We start from the raw sequence: 23,808 nt of genomic DNA, 5'->3' as shown, positions 1-23,808 counted from the left end.
TAAGAATTTTTAATACAATTTTTACTTAATAAGGAATACTTCTCCATTTTTTGATACAATGTATGTATGAATTAGTTCATGACATACTACAATTTTATTTCAGACAAGTTACAAGACTGTGCCAACAGTTTGCAACAGTGCACCATACCCCAATTTCCAAAACCAAATAACTTAGGTGGATAGGCCAGTTTTTTTTTGTAAAGTTTATTTTCGAATTTTTAATTTACTTGCTGAAAGTAATATGATTTCTGATAATCTATGTTTGAGTATTCTTTTGTTTTAGGTTTACATGTTAACAATAGTCAAATCAAAATAGTGGTTCCATCTATAAGCCACAATAGTGAGTCCTACTTTCATACTAGTTAATTTTTTAAATAAAGACAATGTAGCACACACATTTTGCATTTTAAAAATTTTATTTATTGAAACCAAATTTGATTGATCTTATTTTACTCTAATTTAAATTTTACTTTTTTTTTCTTTATTTTTACCTACTTTTAATTAGTTTTATTTTTAATTGTAGCTTCCAGAGTATTGCCGGAAGACCCATTTAATAGCTACAAGAATATTATGGATTTTTCAAATATTGAAGATGGCATTGTTTCCCTCAAATATCCAAATTTTGTCTTAACAAATAGCCATTATTTAGACATTTGCAAAGAAAAAGATAAACATAATTTGAGATGGCAAAATCTCTCTGTATTTTTCACAACCTACTGTAAATACCCTATCACTAGAGTAATGCTTGCTAAGTGTCTTAAAAAATCAAAAGACTGTTGCAAAACTGAATCGTGCCAAATATTTTACTTTAAGAAATTCTTATTTAAACTCCGTTCTTTCTTTTTGTCTTAAAGTTCCTGGACTTAATAGTTTGCTACCTTCTGATAATTGTTCTATCAATACTTCTAGCAACTCTTGTGAATTTATTACAGAAGATGTTTCTGCTTTTCAAAGTTGTATTACCTCAACTTCTATTGGGGTAATTTAGTTAATAATTCTGCTAATTGTGATTTTACCTATAAAATAAAGAAATATAAACGAAGAATTGATTATCTTAAATTGAAAAATAGACAAATAAATAGAAAATGTAGCAAATATAAAAGAAAATATCAAGCAATCTTGTTAAGATATAATGTCAGAAATGTCAACAAAAGAGACGCTAGAAAGGATTGTAGGATTAACCAATTGTTGCAAATAAATTTAAGATTGAAAAAAGAAATTGATATGGCTAGAAAGCGCTCACAATCATATCGACAAAAGGCATGGTATTTAAAGAAATAAATTGAAAACGCTGTTTTGAAAACATCTGATGAAATGAATGATTCAATCTTAAAGGAGAGTTTAAATTACTTTGAAAATCTTACAGAAGAGCTTAAGGAAAGAGTTAACATTTTTGAAAAAAATGTAATTGAAGTTTTTGAAGTAGGTAAATATAATGATGAAATTCACTATGAAAAAGTAAATATAATGATGAAATTCGCTGATGAAATAATGTTGAATCTGTTATCTGAACTGTACTACAAAAAATGGCTGTAATTTCATGTGGTGCACTTCCAAAAAAATCTTTGGCTGCTGAATTTTTTAGTGAAATGAACCTTTTATCAAAAACTCAAGTGAGAGAGGCTATGTTGAATAGTACAAACAATGTTCTTCATACAGATGGCACAAAGTATAATTTTAGGGAGGTTGGTAGTTTTCAAGTCACAACGTCATCTGGTAGCTACACGTTTGGGATAGAAGATATGTTCTTGGGAGAGGCACAATCTTATTTTGGAGAGCTACAAAATTTACTCACTGATATGTCTCGGATATATTCTCCTGAAAAAGAAAACTACGAGGATGATTTTAGGAAACTTATTTTTCATTCAAATCTTTGATGACAGATGGCACTATAGTTAATTCAAGTTTTTTTAGCCAATTTCAACATTGAAGAAAAGTAATTTTGCCTTTTGTTGTTCAAAATTATGATCTGCTTCCTTTAAATGAAAAATGAAAAATTTCTCAAATGTATCATGTTTTTTGTGGCTTACACGTTATCCACAATCTTGGAATATACCCAGAAAAAGCAATCATAGAATGGGAAAAAGTGGTTGAGCAGGAAGGTATTATTCATGGTGGTTTTAAAAATGCGCAAAACTCTCGCACTTTTGATATTCTGTATGAACTTTCAAAACTTACAACCTATAGACATGGTGATCAGCGGAATGGAAAAGCTGATGAATGGAAGGCATTTTTGAGTAAAAGGTTTTCCAAAAATTTTATGGTTTCATTTCTGCATCATCGCTTTAACATTATATTTGTACTTGGTGGAGCAGCGTATTTTCATAAACATTACCTTAAAAAATTTGTTTTTAATCTTGATGGTTCAAATTTCCTTTATGAGTCAATTAGGCAATAATTAATAAACTAATATTAGGCCTTCTTTTTTTGTATTATTGAAGAGGAGGGTCATATATTTTCTTTGAATACCGCTTGATCACAAATGTGCAATTATTTTGTTAGTTGTTCTTCTGAAGCATCTAAAATGTTAGGTGGTTCTACATTTTTCGATGTCAAATATCTCACCAAGGATGAAGTGTTTTATCATTTATTTTCCAATTGTTATGACCCACTTTTGGATGCCTTAACACAAGAATGTCTTGAAGTTATATGTTGCACATGTTCTGTTATGATTCAGAGTCAGTTAAGAGACCAGTTGCCTGGAGGAAAATATCACGATCCTGGTGATGATGTGCTTGAGGAATCTCAAAACTGTCGGCGTACTGATGTTGTGTCTGAATGTGATTTTGCTTCCTATGACCGCAGGTTAAAAATGAAACCTAACATGACAACAGTAGCTGCAGCTGGTGTCATCATGTTTAACAACAAAAAAACAGCTGTTTGGTTAGATAGAAAATCACAGGAAGACATTGAAAGGCTAGTTTTACAAGCAAGGCGAAATAGAAAAGGGTATATCAGAAAGTATAGAGAGAAAAAAGCAAATATATTGCAGTACAAAATTGATGAGATAGACAAGCGCAGCTTAGAAAAAGAAATAAAGGAACAAAAGGAAAGCGAAGAGAAAGAGTTTTTGACAACAGAAATCGGAAAGGATGGAGGTTTAATTTTGTGTAAGGAGGATTTAGAAAAAATTTTAGGTACAGAAAATGAAATAGTAAAGAAGTCGCAAAGACAAATAAAATTTAGAAAAAAAGTACTACAGCTAAAATTTCCAGAAAATTGGTTGCAATTAGGAGAAAAGAGAAAATGGGAAAATTACAAAAAGTTTGGTATTGAGGCATTAAGCCGTAAGTCGCTATATGTTTCATTGTGTTTATGTACCTGTCAGTCATGTGTTTATTTGTTTTCTGTTGGACAGTGTGTTTTGTGGTTGTGATGTTATCGTTGTGATGTTTTGTGTAGATAGACAACTTGGCTTACCTTCTCGCTGGTGTCTATTGTTAAAAATGATTATTAGATTGTTTCGTAACTGAAACTTGCTACTTCTAATCATTCACTAAAAGCCAAGAAATAAGTTTTTGAATAAAATAATTTTTTTTATGTTATTTTAATTTTTTATCTTAAGCGTTGTCAATAGTTCACATAAACAATCTCAAAGAGTAAGTTTCTTATTTTATACTTATTATACTAACAACCTGCATATATAAGATATATATATATATACCTTTTTAAAATTTAATTCTTTATAAAATTTTTGTAAACTAATTAAAAAAATATTTTAAGCATATGATGTTTTATCTTTGTTTCTAATAATAATTTTTTTACATTTTTAGGTAGAGTATCTGCTGTTATACCTGCCTATTGCTGTTGTAAGTACTCCAAAAAGTTAAAGTACTTTGGAAAGTTCATTAGCTGTATGTTATTTTCATTGAAAATTAAATTTTAACTTTATTGAAGAATCTTCTGTCTTGTAAATAGGTCATTCTGTAAAATTCCAACAGATTTCAATACCTTTACACAGTAATTTACTGACCGGTCTGTAAATTATTTAATAATTTCAAAATACGTACTATTTGGATTCCATGATTTGTTTATGCATATTTGTATGGTGTTTTTAAAATATAACCCCAAATTTTATTTTCCAAAACTAAGTTAATAAGTGAAAACCATCAGTCTGTAAAATAGATAATTCACGATAATCTCGTCAGATTAAAAAAAAAATTGGATCATTATAAAAAATTTGTAGTCCCATTTACTGTAATTTACTGACCGTTCTGTAAATTATACAATAATTTCAAAATGATGTACTATTTAGATTCCATGATTCCTTTATGCATATCGGTATGGTGTAATTATAATTAACCCCAAATTTTATTTTCCGAAACTAAGTAAATAAGTGAAAACCATCAGTCTGTAAAATTGATTCTGGTGATGATTCTGGTTAATCTCGTCAGATTAAAAAAAAATGGATCATTATGAAAAATTTCGAGTCAAATTTAATAACGGTTCAAAAGTATCAAATATATTCAAAGTCGATATGCCAAATTGTTATGTGCAGCCTTTTTGTAGTAATTTACTGACCGTTCTGTAAATTATACAATAATTTCAAAATGATGTACTATTTGGATTCCATGATTCCTTTATGCATACTTGTATGGTGTAATTATAATATAGCCCCAAATTTTATTTTCAAAAACTAAGTAAATAAGTGAAAACCCTCAGTCCGCAAAATAGATGATTCTGGTAAATCTCGTCTGATAAACAAAAAAATTTTGGGGTATTTTATTTTCTTATATTTGTTGGATCACTATGGAAAATTTAAAGTCAGATGTAATAATGGTTCAAAAGTTATTCTAAAGTCAATATGACACCAAAACTAAGTAAATAAGTTAAAACCCACAGTCTGTAAAATAGACGGTTCAAAAGTTATTCAAAAGTCAATATGATCGAAAAATACTCTCTTTTTCGGTGCCATATCATTGCAAATTTTCCATACTTAAGCCCTATACCTTTCATCAAAAAATCATCAATTTTTTCACTACAAAAAATTCAATAACTTTGGATTCGCTTAACTTCAAAGGCTGAATGACCCCTTATTTTTTAATTCAAGTCAAGCTCTATACAATGATGTAAATTGTATATGCTTATTTGAATTATATAAAAATCGTCTGGAATGGCTAACTATGTAATATATTAAATACTGCAAAGTATTAGTATTTGGTATCTAAAATATCACATCCCTCATGTGTAATCTATATAATCATTGTCACGCAATATATTAAGATCAAAATTTCATAAGTATGAGTTTAAATATATTACCATTTAATGCTGACTTCATTTATAGTATATTATTTACAATCCGTTAAATAAACCATGTTTTTGTACATAAATATTTCGGACGTACTAGATACACTTCAAAGTGCAATAACTTGTAAACGCATTCTCGTTTTCGGTTTTTCTATGGGGGATGTGATATTTTAGGCGGATGTGATATTTTATTACAGTTAACAGGTATGCTTGCTTTTAATATTGAAGCATTGTGATTTTTGGATAGTTGTAAGTTTTATGAAAACAGTTTAAATATTTAAATTTATAAACTTGTTGATATATCATTGTAACAATTAAAGAAAAAAATTTGATTTGATATCAGAGCTTATAACTCTACTTTTATACCCTAAAAAATATTAATAACTAAAGTTTGATTTGACAATTGATAGAATTTCAAATATGACATGATATCCACACTTTTATTTTTACTTTGTATAAAGACTATGTACTTAAAAAGTATATAGTTTTGATTCTTAACTATAACTCACTTAGAAATAAGTTAGAGGTATAAAATAAAAATAATTTTTCTTTCTTTAAAATAAAGTTTTTGAAAAGTTTAAATTGATCTTAATGCCCTTTAGATCTTGTTACTCTCCTTTACTTTACTTAGAAATAAGTTTGTGGTAAATTGCTGTTACTCCTTTAATCAGATGAGTGACTATATCCTAATAAATCATTAACTTATTAATATAAGCATTTTTATGCATAACTACCATTATGAATTTGTTTGATAACAAGGTAGATTATTATAATTTGATTGGTATTGGAATTTTTTGTTGCGGTCGTTTTGGTACTATCATTTTATGTGTAGACTTGTTTATCCATTTTGCTTAGAAGTAATAGTCAGTTTTGTTTCTTATTTAAGTGTTGCAATCAAGTAACACAGATAAAATTGATGAAAATAATCTAAGAATAAATAAGCTTTTAATCTAGTTTTAATCAAGTGTCTATTATAGTTGTCAATTTATTATGAAGTTTAATTAAATTTTCAGAGAGTGACCCAAGGTACAACAGCGAGTGCAAATAAAAGTAAGCTTGCTGTACTTAGTACCAATAATTTTAATACCCAACTAAATAACCAACTTTTATAATTTAAGTCAATATATGGATATTAATACAGCTAACTAAAAAAAATATAATAACAACTAATTAATATAACTAGTAATGAGATGTTATCATAGCAGCTTCATCATTTTTAAACAAGTCTAAGGATTTAAATTTGGGCATTGAAAAAACACAGTCCCTGGTACACAAACTTCACCTATTGTTTGGTATAATTGGGTTTATTTATATAATTACCTGGCTCTGCTTCCTCAAATGCAATTTCAACTAAAAAACGAGTTTGCGTATTCAATGATGTCGATTAGTTAAAATAGTTATTTTCAATAAGCAAGTTTTATTTTTAAATTCTTGTAAATATCAAAAATGTGCATGAAGAATACATTATTATTTTTTATCTATTCTTAAATCTTATTTCGTTGATTAGGCAATATTACAGTTTTTCCATATAATCATATAAAACATGTCAATATACAAATAACATCATAACATCGTAAATGTGATTAAAACCTTTTTAATATTTTTTGAATATATATATATATATATATATATATATATATATATATATATATATATATATATATATATATATATATATATATATATATATATATATATATATATATATATATACTGTTATAATCAGTCAGGGGCTAAAAGAAGGTAAGAATGATTCGTTAGGGTTAGGGTTAGTTATTATTAATTTAGTTATTGCTAAACATTTTTTCAGCAGGGCAAACACTACTTTAATGGATTAAACACTACTTTAATTGCCTCTCAATGGGGATTTTAAACGACTAATTGTGGTTTGACCAATTGGTTATTCAGTGGACTATTTGTGGCAGCCACCAAAAGTGGCGACATGATGACTAGCCAGTGTATCACATTTTGGAAAATTATTAACTGGCAACTTAAAATAGATGCCACTAATTGTCCCAAAAGTAACCATTGTAACTAGTAATAAATGTCGCAAAAGTAACCATTGCGCAAAGTTCAAATGCATATATAGATCCACTGCAAATCCACTGCAAAAATGTTTGCTAGAGGTATATTTAAAATAAGTTATTATTCTATATGAAAAGTAGGTAAAAGTCAAACAAACTATTAGACTTGGGCTCCACGATCTTTTTACATATCACAAAGCCTGATTTTTTTTTATGACTATTAAACTTGGTTAGTTTGTAAATTGTTTTTAATAAATCTCCTAAACTTATAGCATTTTACATTTTTTTTAAATAATATGATGAATATTATTTGAATAAATTTCGAATTTTGCTTTGTTTTTTAGCATAAATGGAATAAAGTCTTACATAATCCAGAATTTCAAATTAAGTTGTCTGAACTACTTGCTGAAGATTGGTTTAAGATTGGTGTTTACTTAAATGTCGAACCGCGTAATATAAATGCAATTAAAAATGATCAAATAAGTTTTCAAAAAGCAGAGGAAAAAGCATATAAAATGATAGAAAAGTGGTTCAATATTGATGAAAATCCCACGTTTGAAAAATTAAAACATGCCATTTCAAAAATTCCAAAATACAATTTATTAAAGGAAGTGGAGGATCTTGCAAGTACACATTTTTTTATTGTTATTTGTATTAGTTAAATTTTCCAAATTGTTGTTTGTCACTCTCATTAAATGTTTATTTTTTTGTTATTATTTTAACTTCCTCATCAAATTTTCTGCTTTCAGAATAATTTGATTATGTTGATGATGTTGTTTTATTTTTTTATACATTTTTGATTTTTGTAAAATGACTATTAAGTTGAAAACTATTTCTGTATATTTTATAATGTTTTTAAATGAGTCTTTAACTTTACCAAGTAACACTAGCGAAAGAAATTCTTCATTAAACAGTGGTAAATATATAATATGTACTATAATAACATGTTGATGATGTGGAGGTATTTTTTGGGATTAATTTAACTTTCTCATCAAATTCTCTGCTTACAGAAAATTTTGATGATGATGATGATGATGATGATGATAATGATAATGATGATGAAGTTGATGACGATGACGATGATGATGATGATGATGATGATGATGATGATGATGATGATGATGATGATGATGATGATGATGATGATGATGATGATGATGATGATGATGATGATGATGATGATGATGACGATAATGATTACAGAAATACTATTCGTTAAAGTTTAATCATAAATTTTAGAATAAATATAAAAGACAAAACAAACTAATCTTCAAAAAAAAAAATTAAATATTATAGTTGTTGATGACGATAATAATGATTATGATGTTAATTTTTTCATAAATTAATTTAATATTATTTTTATACTTTGGGTTTTTGAATAGTGTTATACTAATCAAAAATTTATTTGTGTTTATTTAACCAGGCGGGTTATCCACAATGCCTTCAGTATTACCAGCAGATGATTCGAATACAGGTAATTTTTAATTAAATAGTGGTAAATAAAGAAAACAAACAATGAAAATAATAATGGTAAGAATTATCATAAATATGTTGAAAAACATGTTGGAAATGATGATGATTGCAATGATCATGATGATTACATTGATTATCATGTTAGTTTAAATATTTTTTTGTCAAATAATCCACTTTTGAGATCTCTAAATATTTGATATTTAGAGATCTTAAAAGTATTTATGGTATGGTTAGTCTTTCAAAAACTAAAATAACAAATACATATTTATATGTACAGTTAAATAATTTCATACTGAAGTATGTTTTTTATTGGTTAGATAAAAATGAATAGAAAATAGAGTATTTGCATTAAATATTAATTAACATAAAATTTTTTCTCTTTACTTTTCTATTGAAAAGTTATCGATCAAAAAATCGTCAAGTATTTTTAATAAATTGACATTACTGGACAATTAAGGAAAAATTATTAAAATCTTTTTGTGGGATTGTTAATCTTCAATAGCCATCAATTTATTTTATTTGGAAAAGCCCACTCCACTTATCACTCCACAGTAATTAGTAATCATCAAAAATAAAAAAATATCAAAATTAGTAATCATCAAAAATAAAAAAATATCAAAATTTTGTTTCGGCTATGAAATGCTAAAACATTTATTTTTTGCATCAACTTATATAGGAATAAATGTGTCAAAGTGGTTTCTTGTAAATCACTTTTTATAAGGTTATGGCTTTGCAGAATTGCTTGAAATAATAAATTATCTTCATAGTATTGCTTAACATTTTCTTAAACACTTTTTTGGAAATTCTTATTGGAAAAATTAGTATCAAAAAAAAGAAAATCCAAAATGTATGTAATCTTCCTTGTACAGTTTTTTATTTTAAATTTGAATAGATAGTGTCGAAAATTTTAAACAATTAACTGTTTCTAAAATTTTTAATTGGGCATTTACATTCGTAGTTGATTTAGGATCTCTAAAAATCTTACTATAACTTAATGTTTTCATTTGCAAAAACAAACAAACAAGGTTTCTAAAAAAAGATCATAAAAACCATATCAGAATTATTAACAAGTTTACAACTTTTGTAAATAAAGACATAAATAAGAATAAATTACAAATAATCGTGTTATAAATATAAATCATATCAACAATGTTATATATAAAAAGTTTGATCTCATTGTCAGAACCTATATACAGCTATGCACAAAAGTTTAAGCAAGTTTTAAAGCTCATTACAATAGGTTTTTAGATAAAAACCACTAACTTATTTAAAATGATTAATGTAATTACCTGCTTATACTGCGTATAGCAGGGCTTGTATTCATGCTCTGTTCCAGGAGTTATCTCCTTGCAGGAAATATATACTACTATTAATGTTAATTGGATAGCTTATGGGTTGTTTTTTTAAAAATAAAAAAAATTAATTAAACATTTTCCTGATGTTTTTTAGTTAAAAATACTGTGAAAAGTTCGATTAAAATTACCATCTCAATTAAACTTTTGTGCATAGCTGTGTAAATATACAATACAAAGCAGGCCCGTAGCAACCTGAGTGGCAGCAAGGGCATTTGCCCCTATTATTTTTCAAATAGATAATTTTGAAAAAATTTGCTGAAAAACTGACTTTTAAAAAAAAAAAAAACAGGTCCTTAAAACTACTTCATGGTAGCTCTGCCCCCACATCCCCCTCCCTCCTCCAATATAATTTTTGTTCCTACGGGCCTGCAAAGTAAATATATTAAGACATCTCTTTATAATAGGAAAAAAAATGAACTAAAGTCTTACAGTTATTTTAAAGTACAAAAGTCTTACAAGGATAATGCAAAATTTTTTAAACTTTGTATTTCAAATTATTTACATTTAATGTAAATAATTTGAAATACAAAATAAAAACAATACATTCAATGCAACAAGTCAAAAAACATCTATGCTCTGTTATGCATTTCTAATCTTTAAAATAAAAAACTTTTGTTTAAAAAACTTTAAAATAAAAAACTTTTTTTACTTTGTGGAGACATAATGTAGAAAAAGTTAATGTTTGTTATTTTTTTTTTTAATATTGCGTCCATTAGTTTATATTTTTCAGAATTTTGCTTATTTAGGAATATTTGTTGATCTAAAATATTTATTTCATTTATTTTAACGCAACAAAAGCATTTTTTTTTCAAGTGCCATAGTTTTACAGTATCCACATTTACACATATTGTCAACTATTTATAGTTTATATTTATAGTCTTTTTTATCCATACAGGTTATCTTTGTTTTTTTTAAGAGGTTTGAATCAGTATGGAGTTGCCGATATTTTAATCAGTTAGTTATCAAAATCCAAATGCAAAATACAAAATTAGTTTTATATTCATATGCAAATCATCAAAGTGTATCAATTTGCACTAAATTTACATAATATCAATACTTTCTAACTATAAATTAAAGAATTCTGCAAATATCTCTAATATACCATGTTGTTGACCAATATTATTTATTAATTAAGAATTTAAAAATATGCCAAATGTCATTTCGATAGGAAAACAAAAACATCAAAGTGATAAATGGCTTAGATAAACTTGAAAAAAAGTTTACATTGTTTACATAAAAAGATAAAAGATTCAGAATATATAATAAGATCATCAACGCCTTTTTTATATATTTATTATATGTAAGAGTGTATCATAAAATTTTTAATTTTATTTGGTTCTCTTTAACTTTTAACTCTTTTAACTTTTGAATAATTTTTTCACTTTTTTATAATCATAAATGTTTATTCCCATTATTCCCAGTTTACTAAATCTTTTATCTTACCTCAGTAATTAGATTCTAGAGACTATTTAAAAATCTACTAGAATGTCATTAGCAAAGGTAAATGTAACATTTCATCTCTAATTTATGGGACTGGTCTTATTACCTCTCTTAAGGATCAGAGAGAACTATTTAAAAAAAACTTTTTTCAGTTTTAATAAAATTCTTCCTGTCATTCCAGTTAAACAGGTTAACCAATTGTTGGACATTCAAATCACTCCAGCTTCTTTTGCTAAAGTCGTATCTCAGTTAAACTCTTCTTCGGCTTGTGGTCCAGACAACATTCCAGTCATCGTCTTACAAAAAAATTTTTCCATAACTCTCTTCAATTTTCTGTAAACTATTTAATAAGTGCTCAACTGAATCTTGTTTTCCTACCTGTTGGAAAATGACGTCTATAGTTCCAATTTTTCAAAATTCTGGATAACATTCTGACCCTTGCAACTATTATCCGATCTTCTCTCTATTATTAGCAAGGACTTATATCTAAAGTCTCCAAAGAACAGATGTTCAAGGAAAAAAAGCAGACAAATAAGAGTTGTTAGAGCATTTAGGAACAGTCACAGAATTAGGATGAGACTTAATTGAATGAAGAAAAAAACACGAGAATGAATTTTAGAAGATGGCACAAGAGACACTAGCTCTTTAGAGCAGTGCCCATTATAGAATTTGTAGAAAAGAGAAAGAGAATCAACATTATGATAATGTGATAATGGTTGGAGGTTGGCTGCAAGAGCAGCTCTAACTTGTAAACATAGCTCTAAATTGTAAACATATGTAAACATAGTTATGTTTACAATCCGTTTTTGCACCTTGTTTAAAAGAGAAAGGGCATCATCAGAAGATCTGCCTCAGATATGTCAACAGTATTTCATACAAGGCCAGATTTGAGATTTATAGGGTAGAGAATAGAATCCGGAGTAAAAAAGTGTTGAGCTTGATAAAGAGATGCAACTTTAGCACATGCTAATTTTGCAACGGTTATGACTCATCAAGTGCATTACCGCTCATAAATATAGGAAGATCTAAATTGAGTTTTATCTGAATTAAAGTTCACCAGCCACTGAGCCCCATGCTGTAGCAGAAGTGAGATTCTTATCAAGCTCAAATGCCCCCTCCAAACAATCTGAAAGTGTTGGCTTCTTATCATGACAAAAATAAATGGTAGTATCATCAGCGAACAATGCCACCTTAGATATGAGAACATCTGGAAGATCGTTAAAGTAAATTAAAAAGAGTATAGGGCCATTAATTAATAGAGTATAGGAATTGAGCCTTGAGGAACCCCTGAAGTTACAGAATATAAATAAGAGTGCTGTCCATCGAGGACAACTTTTATATTTGTATATATTTTATATTTATATTTTCTAATATATTATATTTATATTTTATATTAATATTTTATATTTATATATGTGTTTTCTAATATCATTTTTTAGATAAGTTATTATAATCTAATGCAGCTAGTGCATTTAAAATATGTACTTTTTATGAAAATGTTTCTTGGCAAACTTTATACAAAAAAAGCTTCTTATCTTTTTTAAAATTGATGTTGTTTTTTTTGGCTTGTGGGTCTTTATTATTTTATACTATTGGTTGAAATATTTAAAGTATAATACTACAATAATAAAAAGGATATTTTAAAACAAAGAAATGAATTTTATAAAAGTATGTAAGTTCATTGAAAAATTTTTTATTTGAAAATTTCAGTTCTAGTTTTTGTTAATTATTATTTAGTTACTGCTAGTACTAGAAGATTTGCTAGACTTGTACTTTGTTTTTTGCATTTGTACTTTTATCATGTTTCTTTGCTCAAAAAATATTTTTTTTGAAATTAAAAAGTTGAAAATAAAATTGAATCGTTTAGAAACTTCTTGTTCACCTGAAAGTTCTACCAGAATTTCTGCTAAGAAAGGTAACTATTATGTTTTATATATTTAAAATTACTTAATATTAAACTATATTCTAAAATAGTTTGTGGCATAAAACATTTTAAATGTTACTAATTCTTGTGTTACAGTGTTGTAAAAATAATATTCATTAAACCTTTTTTTTTTATGTTAATTTTTTTTCTTATGTCTTTTTAAATTGATTTTGTACTTGGTATCTGTATGTAAAAAATTTAAAATCCTTAATAAAATACATTTTTTATGAAAATTATATTTTTATGTTATTCTTTTTTTTTATTAAATATTTAACTTTTTTTTTTTATACATTTATTTTTACATGTTTAGTTTTGTTGCTTGTTCTATTTTTTGTTGCAAATCGATAATTTTCTTTATTGTGTCAGTGGCTCATAAAGAACCAGACTTTTTTTTATTTGCCTTTAACTCTGTTATTTCTTATACAATTTTATTATTTTTCTAAAAGATTCCTTATTCAATTCTCTACCATAATTATTATAATTAACAGTTTATTCATTTTTCAGTTACTTAAATGAAAACTTTAAAAATGATAAATAGTAATGACCTCCAAATATTCTAAAAAGTTTTCAAAATAATACTCACAAATTCTTTAAAAGCTTTCTTTGTGATTTGGGTTCGTCACAATTTTTTGAAAAACAATCAAAATAAGAAATGGAATAGGTTGGAAATTATTGTAAATCTAAAAACATTTATAATTTAGATAATCAGCTAGATTATAACAAGATACCAATCTAAGATTTTAAAATAGCTATTAAAAGCAATAGGCATGTTATTATGAATGATGTCTCATACAAAAGCACAGTTTAAGAAGTAGTTGAATTCATCTAACTTATATAAAATATATAATACAATAAGTCTGGATTAAAACTGCTTGGCTGGAAAAGAATTATTTGTTTAGGTTTATTTTGAAATTTATTAGGTTTTTAATTTGAGATGTATTTTGTCTCCGTTTTTGGAGATAACTACATCTCAAATTAAAAACCTAATAAATGGAGATAAAAATTGAACCAAACATGCAAGGTCATGGTTAGGATTCTTATTGAATTTTCTTTTCTTACAATAAGTAGATTGGTACGATCAGCAAAATGATTTGTTTTGGGAAGTTTTGTTGGAAAGTTAATATGTTTAAATCATTCATAAAAATGACGAAAAGGAGAGAACCCAAGATTCAACCAATGCTTCCGAACTGAGAATACTTGTAGAGATACAATTTAAACCATTTAAGTGCAACTCTTCTGACATCCTAATAATTCAGTTTAGACAGCAGAATTTTATGGTCAACAGTATCAAACACTTTATGCAAATCAAAAAATACTCCTTTTAATCAAGAGCTTCACATATTTTTCACAGTTATGATTATGAGTGCTTGATTTGTACAATGCATTTTATGAAAACCAAATTGAAGGCTATTAGATTAAATAGAAAGACTATTAGATTGATTTAAAAAGCTTACAATGATCTAGTTGGGAGCCATTTGTGATAATAGGGACAACTAGCAATTTTAAAAGGAAATTTTGTCAGGATAGTCTCTGAATTCAAAATGATTTGTTTAATTAAAATGCTCAAAAGATAGTTTAGTTCTTTCTATGCAAGTATAAATATTTGTAATAAAATACTATTTAGCCCAGTGCTTTTTCTAAGGATTATATAGAAGGAGTTGGGATTTTGGTTTTCAAGGTGAAGGTAACAGTTTTGTTATGTAAAGATTTCCTGCAATTGTAAAAAAATAATCATGAAATGAGTTTTAGAGAGAAATTTCTTTAGAAGAAAGTTTTTGGTGTGGAATGATTTTTCCTGTGAGTAATATTTCATAAAATCAAGAATTCGATAAAAGCATAAAAGAAACAAGTTTGCACTGATTTATTTTTAATCTTTAGCTCAAATCAATCTTTTTGACCCTTCAAATATTTTGGTAAAATATTAAGATGATCTGAAAAAAAAAACTCAAGATATTATTTCTTAAAAGTTAAAATCAAGAACACAGAAATTTAGCTTTAAATAACAAACTTTAAATATTGAATTGACACTTTAATAAAGGTTTACATAGTGTTATAAAGGTTTATACACTTTAATAAAGGTTTTCATAGTGTAGCTACATAAAATATGTATCAAATCATCAATTAATTTAAAATTTTATAAATTTTTTATTAAAACATTAACTTTAAATTGGTGTTAATACATTGTATTTGTGATTATAACGATCATATACTATAAATAGACAGAATAAAACAAAAACTCTTCCATGTTATTTACCAAGAAAAATAAAAAAATTGTTTAAAAAGTCAAAAAAACACACAAAAAAACACTAAAAAAATCCTTCAAGATGCTGAATAGCTACCATTGATTGGCTACCAATAAGCCACCAAAAAACTTATAGTACAGCACACAAAATAACAGGGGGGTCACAGGTCAACAACCGCCTGGAATGTCCAAAATTGCAGTTTTGACCTATCAAAATATCAAAAAAATGAGGGTCACCAATCAACAACTGCCTGGAATGTCCAAAAACTAATGTTTTGAACACATTTCTTTTACCCAAATAAACGCAAGAAAAATAAGAGTTTTTTTTGCAACTCTAATCAAAAATTTATTTGAAATTTTAAACAATAATGATCATTTGTTAATACAACAGTTCATTTTTTTGAAATTTATTATCTTTGGTTCACATTGGAATCATCTGCAATTTTAATTACAACTTCCATATAATCTTCAACTTTTATTTTTTTATTAACTTCACTATCTGGCTTTGGTGGATGCTAAATCCACCTAAAGAGTATGAGGGCTTTATATCAAATTATATCACTATATCACTTTATATCAAATTATATCACTAGTGCCAAGCCATTCAGTGTGGTGAGCATTAAAGTCACTGACAACAACTATGTTAGCTGATAGATAAAGAGAGAGGGTTTGGTTAAAATTATCAGAAATAACATCAAAAAGAGTGCAGTCTTGAGATTAAGGAGAGCGATATAGAACAAAGTGAAATGCTATAGAGTGAAGTGGTGCAAAATGAAGCACATAAAAGAATAGTCTATGGGTTCAAATCTAGTTTCTCCACAAATGGGTGAATTCTTACAAATGTAAATGCCCAGGCCAAGCATGTGAATATTGGAGTCTTACAAATTAAAGGAAAATAACCATCAACACCAAGATCATATGATGAGACAGCTGAACTTGAACTATTCTCACAAAAAGTTAATAGGTCTGGTGAACTTTGCAAGAGATAAGACTCAACAAAAGAAAAGTTACATTACAAACATTACATTACATTACAAAAGACTCAATAAAAGAAAAGTTACAGAAGACCGAGAATATTAGTAAATGATAGGTTAAGGGAACTTGGTGATGACAATGGTTTTTTATGCTATATAGTTTTTGGTACTTAAGTTATTTTAAATTTTTAAAGAACTTGACTCAAAACGTAGATAGTACTAAGTACATTATTTAATAGCCCAAGCAATTGCCTCATTACTACTAATAAACCCTAAATTGTAACAAAAGGCTCCAAATGTAGCCTCAACAATGCACACCAAAAGTGCAAACAGGGACACCATCCATGCGTAACATGGTACTGTTAGTACTTCAGCTGTTGATGATCTCAGCCTCTCTGAGAGCTCCAACTGTGATCGGGAAACCTGACTACCGGCCGGCCTCAGAAACATAAAACTGAGTTTTAAAGCTGTACCTTCATTAGGAGATAATAGAATGAGTTTCCTAGTCATAAAAACAGAGACACAAGCAATCCATGCATTAAGTCAAGAAGATCGAGCGTTCAACATCGTAAACTGGAAACAATGTATTAAAAATACATCTACACCAACCAGAAGGGGTGCGAGGCAATAATTATTCATCTGATTTTTTTTTTTAATTTGTTTTTAAAAAATAACTGAATTATTATAATTTAATGAGCAATATAATTAATAAATAGGTTTAGTAATCAAACATAAAAGTCACTTATAAATCAACGTAAAACTTTCTTTTTTTGAATATATATATATATATATATATATATATATATATATATATATATATATATATGCAAAAAAGTAAACTTTACCTTGATTTATTAGTGACTTTCTTGTATGGTTACTAAACCTATTTATTACGTTTATAGCTCATTAAATTTTTTTCTGATGTTTTTATGCTGTCAAATAAGAATTCACTAATTTTTTAAAATTATATGAGAACAAAAGTCACATATTATTATTGATAAATCAGTGGCAAATAAAAAATAATAAAGAAAACTATATGTTTATAACAGTTTAAAATTAACTGACATCAGCAATTGAGTGGCTTATTTTTAGTATACATAAATATGTGAAAAAGGGAGTCTAAAATTAAATTTTAACAAGCTGCTCCTTATATAGGTTGATTCCACCATTCAAAGGAGAACATTTGTTCTTTGGTATTTCTAAAGCTTTGCGTAATTTTTGATCCAAATGTTTTTGTTTCCCCTTTAATTATTTTTATGGTCTCCCACTTAATTACTTGCAAGAAAAACCTCCGACAACTTGGTTTTCAGACAGAACTCTAACCTCTGCGCCTTGACAGCTTCTGTTGACCTTTTGGTAGAATTTTATTTTGCTTTCTTTAACAAATATAAAAATAACTAAAGCACCACAAAACTAAAAAGCACAAAAAACATCCATCCATTTATTATTTATGATAAATCAATTATTGCTAAAAAAATGAACAGTTTTTTTATTAATGCTGGTCCAAATTTGGCATCAAAAATTCCTCTGAATTCAACTTCATTTGAGTTTTATTTAAAAAATTACGATAAAGTTATGGATGAACCTAATCTTAAATTAATTGAATTGCGAACCGCCTTTTATAATCTTAAAAATAACAAAAGTGCTGGATTTGATAAAATTAACGTTAACATTTTAAAATCTGTTTATCATATAATCATAAACCATCACCAAGTTTATTTCTCTTTCACTTTCAAAGTTTACCAGACCTACTTGCTCTTTGTGAGACTAATTTGAGTTCCACTGTCTCATCTTGTGATCATAGTGTTGATGGTTATTTTCCTTTAAATCACAAAGATTTCAATAGTCACATGTTTAGCCTGAGCATTTACATACATAAAAATTTGTTGCGAAACTAGGTTAGAATCCAAAGACTATTCTTTTACACTTTCGTTTAGCACTACTCCATTCCTTTAACTTTCTCTTCTTGTTCAATTCATTCCACCACCTTTTAATTTTTTGTTTTCTATCACTCTCTTCCATCTCAAGACTTTACTCTTGCACATTATTTTCTTTTGTTTTTTATTGCTCTCCTCCATCTCAAGACTGCACTCTTTTTGATTATTTATGATCAAATTGACAAAGCCATTTCTCTTAATCCTTCAGACAATATCCTTGTTGTTTGTGACTTTAATGCTCATCAAACTAAATGTCTTGGCTCTAGAGTTTGGCTCAATCTCTAACACAAATAGTCAACTTTCCAAATCACTTTCCAGATAATCCAAATCATTTACCCTCTTTACTTGAGTTATGTCTTGTTTCTAATCCTAGTCAGTGCTTAGTTTCTCCCTCTCACCCCCAAGGTACTTTTTCTTTTTCGTCAGTATCCCTTATCACCGTATCTCTTCCATCTAAATTAGAGCTCACTGAGACACTTTATGTAATTTTATTCTTATGGCCATTGGGATCATTAGCGGTACTACAAAATATTGTTAAAAAAATAGCGTAGCATTTTTGAAGTCAGTTTGTTAATAAAGTTTTAATCTACTTTTAATGAAAGTTGTTATTGCCTATAATAGAAGATTGTTATTGCTTGTAACAGAAGATTGTTATTGCTTGTAATAGAAGATTGTTTAGAACATTGTTTTTTACTTTTATTCTTTTGTAAGTTTTGTGTTCTTTCGTGCTCACAAAAAATTTTTTTTTTGAAACTTTTAAATTAAATCATTTAGAAACTCCAGGTTCACCAGAAATAACTATATATAAAATAAAATAAGATTTTCTGCCAACAGAGGTAGTTATGATTTTTCAATTACTTTGCATTTAGTTTATTCCAAAATTTATATGATTTGTAGCCATAAGGTTTTAATATTCTTTTGCTTGCTTAAAAAGTAAAGTTAAAGCCTAAAATGTAAAAAGGTAAAAAAAGTGACTGATTTAAGTTATTTTGGTGGTTTTTGTTGTAATTATAAATTGTATTAGTGTCGTAATACCAGATGTTATCCTTGATTTTTTTTAAATTGAAAATTTGGACCAAGACCCAACCATATCACTAGTAATACTTTGCTCAATATGTTTATTTGTGTTGTGGTCTTGTTTGAGCTTCTTGAGTTAGTGTTTTAGAGCTATAGTTTCAAGAGAAGGGGTTGTATCAACAAAAAAAAATACATATTTAAAAGAATTATTTGGATAGAATTTGTTTTAAAAATACCTATATAAAAAAAAACTTTTTAAAAATTCATAAGAAAAAAGAAAATACATGATAAATTTTTCAATCAAGACATTAGACCAGATCTCAGCTATAATTTTTTCAACAAACTAAAAATTGTATTATACCTGCATTGTATTTTGTGTTAAAAAATATCTGTTTTTAATAACATGTGTTTGCTCACTGCATAGTTTTTTTAACGAATAAGTTTACATAATTAGCTTACATTTTCTCTTTTATATTTTGTCTGCGTGTGTTATGAAAAAAACATTTGCATTCCATTAAGCGCTTCAGTTTATGTCACAACTAGAGACTTTTAACAACATGAAAGTTGTAATTAAACAATGGATGCAGCTTGAGTTTTAAAAAAAGTTTTATTAAAAGCTTTGTTAAAAACTGAATTTTTTTGTTAAAATTATGTGCAGACATAATTTTAACAACAGCAAATACTGAACATACATTATACGTATGTCCAATATTTGCTGGGTATTTGATAATTTAAAAGTATTTTGATTAAAATACTTTGATAAAAATCATAAGAATAATAAAAATGCTAAAGTGTGCAAAACTGCAAAAAAAAAAAGGACCATTAATAATTGTAAACATGGACCGACGTGTCGAAGTTTTAAATCTTTGGTTTCAATATAAGATTGTTTGTCTGGAGAAAAAAATTGTTTAATGTATAATAAAATAGAGTGAATTATTGACTGTAAAACATGGTGGGTTTAATGTTAATGTGTGAGGCTGTTTTGGCTGGAATGCCACTAGTGACTGTAAAAATAGAGGAAGTACTGACAATAATTTATTTGTACACCTAAAAAATCATGCTTCACCTTCAGAAAGATAGGTTAATGGGAAGCCATTTATTTATTCAGAAGAAAATGACTTGAATATAAAACATATTTTTCAAAAAATTGTATGCGTTATTTGACTGAGTTCGAAAACAATCAAATTTTGAATAGAATGATTTAGCCTCCCTAATCACAAAATCTCTTTCCAATCGGATTTTTATGAGAGGAATTAAAAGTAATGTCAAAAACTAATGTCTAATGATGCGTAAGATGTGGAAAAAACTTTGGTCATTGGACACTATATAAGTTTGGAGAACTGTGCAGAATATATACAGGAGTCGAACAACTCAACCATTTACTGAAAACACTACAACTACTAAGTACAAAAAAATAAAATAGTGCGAGGCATCAAAGGACCAAACGGGTTTAGTTCATTATAACTTTTTTGCAAAGATTGTGGTTTTAGGGTAGATCATGCTACAATGCAAGCCAACAGAAGAAATAAATCAAAAATAGGAATTTTGATTACTATTATTTTTAATGATATATATTTGTTGTTGGGAGAAAATAAACTTGGGGTCAGCTAATCTGATCAATGTCAGTTTAAATCAAATCAGATAGTACTTGTAGACAGAAAGAAATATGTTTTAAAGACTTATAATGTTAAACTACATATATTTCAAAAATAGACAACTTAAAGATCTCTTTTCAAAATGATATTAACTATAACATCATATATAATCAATTATGCCATCATATTTTATCTTATTTTTATGAATTCAAATCAAATCAAATTATTTTTTGAAAGACAACAATTAGCTTCAGTTCTAATGCCTACTTAAAAAATATAAAAAACTTAATTTATAATTAAAAATTTCTTCTCCAAGAATTGTCAAACTATTAAGTTCTACATAATATGACTTGATATCTGATTTCGACAAAATCCTGCAGTGCTGTAATCTTTTTATTGGGTTTCTTCGTTACAAATTTTTTAGTGTTTGATTTAGTTTCAGAAACAACAAGATAATTTTTTACATTTGCAGGTTTTGATGTTTTGTTCTTACCAACACTAAGCAACGTTATTAGGTGTGGATTTTAACTTTTTGCAAGTGTCAGTTTTTAGATCTGTTGACATTTGATGTTTTGGTACATTTCTCTTTTTTCTAAGAACATTTTAATTTAGGGTTTGTTTGATTCCATTTCATGTTACATTTTCAGATGTAAGACATTCCGCCAACTTTTATTTGATTTATGGGATGACTAAAGCATTTCTGTCAATGGGATGACATAAGCATTTCTGTCAATGTTATCTCAAAACTGAAATATAGGTTTAAAATAAAAATGCAACGAAAAAATTTAAAATGCTTAGTATTTTGAAACAACATCATAAAAACACATAAAAATGATATTATGTATGGTTTTTCTTATCTTCAGACTAAAGTTTTTCGACAACAATAAAACTAGAAATATGTTTAACTTATGCCCTCCATATTGTGTTGTTGTTTACACTTACTATTATGTGGATAAAAATAGCTATATTTGTTCATTTAACATCTTTTAAATAAACATCTGGCTTCAACATTTGTTAAATTAATTTAAACATTAATAAAAACGTATAATCAAATACATGTCCTTGTTACCCACATGTCTTATTAACCCCACCTTACCTTATTCTATCAGTTTTTTTTCAACAACAAATTTTTTGAACTTTTAAAAAGGCAAAAATTGGTAATTAGGTGTTTTTAATGTTAAGAAATGTCATATTGAACTTTGAGTATGAGATTCCTTAACTTTTCCTTTAAACAAATTCTTTAACAATTCCTTCGAATAAATTATATAAGAAGATAATTATAATAATAAATAAACTTAAAAGAAAAGTTTTTCAGAATTAATAATTTTATTAATGTTTAGTAAGTTAGTTAGAATTAATAACTTTTTTTTTCTATTAGTTCCTTCAAATCAACCAGATACTGATAACAAGTTTTGTCTTAAGAAATGTAATTATAGTTTAAAATTAACAATGATTATGAGAAAGGGTATATAAACTTTTTATTTACGGTTGACTATTTTTCTTTAAAATTCTCTAAAATCATAACATTCAAACATATGGTTAGTGTAATAATGAATAAAATCACAACATTCAAACTTATGTTTGGTGTAATAATGAGTGATAAGAGGTATATGGAAAATAAAATTATTTAAAAAAGAATCCAAAAAACCCCAAGTATTTTTTACTCAATTATTTTACTAGAATAATTGTCACAATGTACAAACTCACTCGGATATAACAATGTAAAATATAACGGATTGATTTTTTTTTTTGGATTGATTTTTTTATCATGTTGCTTTTTTTGTAGTTTTGACATTAAAAGAAATGTAATCATTGGCTATCCAGCCTTTTTATTGCCTCTTGCTTAAACAGAACTCATCACAAAATGTAATAAGATGTCTTTACTCAAAATAATAAAACGAAAATCTTAATAAACACTTCGTTAAGAATTCAAATTAATAGTAAATTCAAATTTCAGAATTAAAATGTAATATTTGTTATGTATAGTTTCTGAATTCAAAACTATGATACCTGTGCATACTAAAATAATTAAAATGTGATGATGATGATGACTTTGATCAATTGTTTATATTTAGATACAAATGTCGATCTGATGGATAATTTTGTTGATCTATGTATTGTTGATGCAGTTAATACTCAAATAGATGTTGTTTTTAATTTTGAAAAAAAATGTTGTAAAAGAAACTTTAAACAACTCTCCAATTGCAAAAGCCATGGCGTCTGTTCCATTTTATTTATGTTCCATGTGTGAAATTATTAGTAATTCAAAAGAAATAAATAAAAATTCTTTCTTAACAATGACAAATTTATATGCAAGTATTTTTTTATACTTTTTTCAAAACCACATCATAAAAACGAAAAAATTGATGAATAAGATAATTGAAGACGATTCCAATAAGAAATATATTTTAAATATTTGTAAAATTGCATATGAATTGTTTGTTGAAAATAAAGTAATTTTTTCAGAAGAAGAAATTCAAACTTTTATCATTGATTTTGATAACAATGAAAGTAATCTTTTTGGATTTATAGAAAAGGTTGAAACAAATGAGGGATGTTGTTATCAATTTGCACACTTAA

At 26.9% G+C, this 23,808-nt stretch overlaps 1 protein-coding gene across 1 annotated transcript in view; it reads left to right on the top strand.

Annotated features, from left to right (window-relative positions):
* The first annotated feature begins 283 nt into the window (after positions 1 to 283).
* The window catches only part of LOC136076723 (usherin-like), a 765,758-nt gene continuing 742,233 nt past the window's right edge, over positions 284 to 23,808 (top strand). The window contains exon 1 of the mRNA XM_065790105.1: positions 284 to 340. The gene's annotated coding sequence lies outside the window, so the exon portion shown is untranslated. The remainder of the gene's footprint in view (positions 341 to 23,808) is intronic.

The sequence above is a fragment of the Hydra vulgaris genome, chromosome 02 (assembly GCF_038396675.1).
Source record: "Hydra vulgaris chromosome 02, alternate assembly HydraT2T_AEP".
Lineage (NCBI taxonomy): Eukaryota > Metazoa > Cnidaria > Hydrozoa > Anthoathecata > Hydridae > Hydra > Hydra vulgaris.
Note: the sequence above shows the minus strand (reverse complement) of the source record. Positions and strands in the feature narration are given on the sequence as shown.